The 5,316-nt window shown below is 48.7% G+C and overlaps 1 pseudogene; it reads left to right on the top strand.

Annotated features, from left to right (window-relative positions):
• The first annotated feature begins 201 nt into the window (after window positions 1-201).
• On the top strand, window positions 202-4,000 carry LOC129680224 (amiloride-sensitive amine oxidase [copper-containing]-like; annotated as a pseudogene).
• The last annotated feature ends 1,316 nt before the right edge of the window (window positions 4,001-5,316 follow it).

Here is a 5,316-nt window from a genome sequence, read left to right on the forward strand (position 1 = left end):
GTGATAATGTGCAAAAGCCCTGCGCAGGTTCCAGGCAGACCAAATTCCAGCATGGAGAGCAGAGGTATCTCAGTCTGGTTTCAGCTGGGTAGGGAGGGAGCACAGTCAAGGGGAAAGACGGAACTTAGAGACAGGGTGCTCTGGGGTGTTGGTTTGGAGAAGGAAACACTTAAGTCCTTTTCTCTGCTGAGTTCCAGAGCCATGGGGCTGGCACAAAGGAGCTTGGCTCTGAGATGCGTGGCCATCATCTTGATTCTATGATGGCCATAGCAGAGTACCCCAACTGGATGTTGAACAGCAAGGCCCAGGTGTTCGCAGACCTGAGCACCCAGGAGAGAGAGGCTGTGCACAGCTTCCTGGTGAGCAGGATGGAGCTGGAGCTGCAGCCCTCCAGCACACAGGCTTTAGATAAGAACTTTGTGTTCCTCATTGAGGTGCTGCTGCCCAAGAAGAAGGATGTGGTAGAATTTCTGAATAAAGGAGCAATTGTTCCTTTATGAATTCATCCAGTGTGGGGCGCTCATGTTGTTGAAGAATGCTTTGGTTTCCATTAGCACCCCAATTTCACAGTTTGCTGTGGTGCCCTTGTCACAGCCCATCTACATGAGAGAACAGTTCTCCAGGCCAAAGAAATAGCGGTCTTGGGCACCCACATCCAAAAGAGAGTTCTCTCTCCTCTACCACTGTGATGGCTGCTGTCTAGCCTTCATGGATGTGGTACCCCAAGGAGTGAACTCCAGACATTGTCTTACCTGGTTTGCGCTGTAGCGCATTGTGGGAAGCCACACTTTGTACCCTACTGGGCTGAAGCTCCTCATACATAATGGGAGCACAGATACCTGACTCTGGAAAGTGGAGCGTATCTGGTGTCATGTTCTATAAGAACCCAGGAGAACCAGACAGAAAAATGAGGATGAACACGTGAATGTGGTGAGCCTAGAGAACCCACTGCCCATAAGAGCAGCCATCACACATCTACAAGTGCCCTGTGCCCTCCAGGGAGGTTGGCCCCACGGTGGCCCAGCTCAATGATACTCCATATACTCCATAAGGCAACACTGTGCCCTATGAAGGCTGGAGCATCTTGTTCCAGCTGTGACCCTCTTCTGGACCACAGATTTTTAATGTGTATTTTGAGGATGAATGTATTGCCTATGAGGTCAGCAGGCAAACAATCCTTGTACTGTATGGAAAACCATACATACAGGCATAGAGACATAATGCTCAAAGGTAAGCTGGGGAATGGGCCATGTCATTCACGAGTTAGCTCCTACCATTGACTCTGCCAACTCAGCTGCCTTTCTGGATATCATTCAAGACTACAAAAGGACAGACCTGTCTATTTCCCAAGAGCCCTCTGAGCTAAATGGACACAAGCTGGTGCTGCAAACAACCTCAACAATCTGGGGTTTTTATCTTCTATCCTAACAGCATGATGGAGACCAAGTTACATTCCACTGGCTGCTTCCACACCGCGCCATAGCAGTCACCTGCTCACCCTCCTACATGGAAACACCCACCTGTGGCATTACCATATTGACCTGGATTGGCAGGCTTGAGACAACCCTCACAGTCACTCAACTACTTCCCACCAAAATACATTCATTCCACAGGAAGTGGGGCTGGAGTAAAATCAAAAATATCTGCCCAGCCTTTTTTTCCCACCAAAACAACACTATGCTCATCTGAAAAATGACATCAGCGAATTGTATCCTAGGGTCACCCAGATTGTGGGGTGTGCACCTGCGGTTGTTGGGGTTGGGCAGAATGATGCATTTGAGAGGGGTGGGGAAGTGCCATGGAAGGTACAAATACCACTCCTAGCACTTTGAGATGGACTATAGTGCCATCTTGGGAGGTTCTGAGCTTCTTAGACAAGTGATGTCACCACAGAGGAAGGGCAGGGCTGCGGTGCTTGACAACAAATCCAGCAGCAGAACAAGGCCACCAGGAACAGAGGAGTGGCTTCTGCTGGCTCAGTTCCACTGTCATCCTGGCCCAGAGTATAATGACAGGCCTCAGGCTCACAGAAACACAGTTAAAGACACAGAAAGCTGGCTGTTTCAAAGTGCTACAGAAAACAGTATGCGGGTCACCCTGAAACTACCACTGTTACTGTGACTGACCCTTGAGCTGTCCTCTAGACTCTGTGGTACCAGCTGGTACCCAGAGCCTTCTCCCAGCACATCTCCTTCCCAGCAGCTAACTGTTGACTTGGTCAGTGTTGAGGCCCGAGTGGAGCAAGAAAGTTCTGTTGCAAAGATAGATTAATAGATTAGTCCTTCTTTTCCCCTCATGCTTCCAGGCACCAAGAACAGCTTACACGCACTGCAGACCAGACAGGAAAACATCACTAACCCTGGGAACACCATCAAGTCTAAGCCACTGAGCAGATAACGGTACTCCTAAGGGCGTAAGGCCACCTTCCGACTTGGACAGACTCTGCCTCAGTATCTGTTCTTTGTCAGACCCAAGAAGGACCTAGAGGGTCACAGGCATCTACAGATCAGCCTCAGGGCTCAAAAGGTGTTACCAGCAGAGTGAGATAAGTGGACTGTCACCTGGACGGAGTAAGGAGTCCCGGGGAAGCTGAGGAGAAAGATCTAGGTGACACCCTCAGTGATTGGCTGTGTGTGTTCACGTCTCACCCTGGGGTTCTGGGTGCACCTCAGGAGGGAGTGGAGGGACTCACAGGCCGCTGAACCTTGGGTGGTGATGGACAGCCTTACAGACTTGAGGGATAACTTGCTTTCTGAGGAAGCAACATCTTCCTGGTTTCTTCTCTGCCTGCAGGTTCTGTCCAGCAGTGACCAAGTATCAGGACCCTGAGCAGGCCAGCACCACTGTATACAATCAGAGCCACCCAGGGACCCCTGTGGTTTCTGAGAACTTCCTCGAGAACAATAACAACATTGAAGATGAAGTACTGACCCAGTCTCCCTTGCCCACCTCAGGCCTTGTCACTAGCCTCTTCCTGGACCTGGGCCTGGTCCTTGGAGTGTGGTTTGGGTTTGCAGAATGGAGGGCAAGTTCAGAGGTCATGAAATATGGGCCTACCTCTTTTAAACTGTACGGAGGATAACTCAGGAAGTTTATGGACACTTCTAAAAATTCCCCAGCAAGAGTCCCCTCAGGGTCAGTCCATCACAGCTCTGCCCTGTGAAGCCTGTGTCTCTCTCATGAGATCTGGTGACCTGGGTCACAGCAGCCTTTCTTCACAGCCCTGATTATGAAGTACATAATACGGCCACACCTGGAAACTCCATAAGCTTCTTACTCCAGCCCTTTCAGGTTGGCATCTACAGAAAAACTATAGCATCCAGAGAAACCCACGAACAATGGCCACAACTCTGTCAGACAATGGACACCCAAAAGCAGGACCTTCCTGATGCTGCCTCCTTTTGGCTACGATGGAACCTGCAATCCTTTGTGTAACGTCCAACCTCAGATCCTGGTTAATAACCCCAGAGTCAAACAAAAAGCCCTTCCACTTTCCACCCTAGTACACTGCCTCTTAGAAGCAGGAAATGGACATGGGCCACACACACAGATGGGTAGCCTCAGGCTTCACCCTTGTTTGTGTTCAGAAATCCCCTGAAGGACCACAATGATCAAGGCAAAGGAAGGCCACTGATATAGTAGATTTCTGTATCCATTGGGTTTTCAGGCTTTTGGCTCCCTCTTATGGACGCTGCAGAGGAGCTGTCTGTCGTGAGTGATGCACATGCTGAAGAAAGCTGCTTTGGGGAAATTAACAAAATACCAAGACCTCTATGCTTTGGCTAATAGTCCAGCAGACAGCCTCAAGCTCTAAAAAATACATAAAGGATGTGTGTGTAGTGATTCGTTGTACTATTGTCTTTAACCAACTTTCCTTCTGTGGGGATAAGCATTCAATGAGCTGGTATATGTTCACTCTTGGTGCTAGGTGATGAGGACAAATTGTGAGCTGGGAAAGTCTGTGGACAGTGAGGAAAATGCAGAGGTGTATGTTAAATGAGTAGCAGTAGTGATTGTATGTTTACACGAATAGTAAGCTGTAAAGAGCTTTTTTTGGATTTTTCATGAAGTGGAAGTAGAAGGGCATTTTAGGTACCTTGGAAAAGCTGAGGGAGAAGAAAATAGACTTTCCCATCATGGCTCCACCTGAAACACAGACATGAAGAACCCCAGAGCTGGAGCTGGGACCATGGCTCAGTCAGTACCATGCTTGCCACACCATGAAGACCTGAGTTCAGATCTCAAACATACTCATAAAATTTGGCACAGTGCTTGTCGGTAGCCCCCTCACTGGGGTGGGTTAGAGAAGAGGGGTACACCCCTTGGCCTCACTGTGGCCAGTCTAGAAGAGTGAGTGAGCTACAGCTACCCATACGTGTAGCACACATGCGCAAAAACACATGTCCACACATTTACCACAAATACAAAACAGAGAGAGATCCCAAATGAGAGAGATGTAACCCAAGGCACGTGGGGCAGAGAGCTAAAAGGGTGAAAAGGAAACAGGTAAGGAAACACTGTACTTCCCCCAACATACAGAGCTCTGACCCGTGACAGCTCTCAGATCCAGCACTAAAGAAGTTCTCAGGCCGTGGTTTCCCAGCCCGTACGCCAGGCACCTCCATCCGGGAGGATGACTCGGAAAGTCTACACCGGATTTCAAGGCATATCCCCCCCTCCAAAAAAATAAGTGGGAATTTGTTGCATCAAACAGTAATTCTGAGAACTCTACAGGGTTGTTTGTCTTTGCACATTGTTCAGCTGTGGTCTCTGCGTTAATCACTGTCTACGACGAGGAGAGGCTTCTCTGGTGAGAAATGGAACACCTTCTGATCTAAGAGTGTAACAGCAAGTCGTGAGGAGTCTAGCTGAGTGTTAGTATGCAGTAGGTCTTCCATTTGTGGCTGTTTTAGCCACATATTCTTGGCCACTCTAATGGCGGCAGATCTGCTTTCCATCTCACTGCAGCAGGTCTTCGATCCCATTGGAAAAAGCTCGCTTATTTCCACGATATTTGTGTCACTACAAGGGGTGAATATGCTCAAAATACACTACATGAAATTCTCAAAGAACTAATTTTTAACATTTAAAGGTAGTTCAGCTGCCAGCATTGCCCTCTGCCCCACTCGGACAAGAGCACATCTTAGAGCTGGAGGACCAAGCCTTGGGCCTCTGTGACTCAGGGTACACCCAGGGCTGAAGAATGTTCCCCGACATAGATAACACCCAAAATAGAGGAGAATGTATATGTTTATCTGAATAGGAAAGACTCCAAGATAGTTTTAAGGAAAAAGGAAATGACACACATGGGGAGCC

The sequence above is a fragment of the Psammomys obesus genome, unplaced genomic scaffold (genome assembly GCF_907164565.1).
Source record: "Psammomys obesus unplaced genomic scaffold, mPsaObe1.curated_primary_1811, whole genome shotgun sequence".
Classification (NCBI taxonomy): Eukaryota; Metazoa; Chordata; class Mammalia; order Rodentia; family Muridae; genus Psammomys; species Psammomys obesus.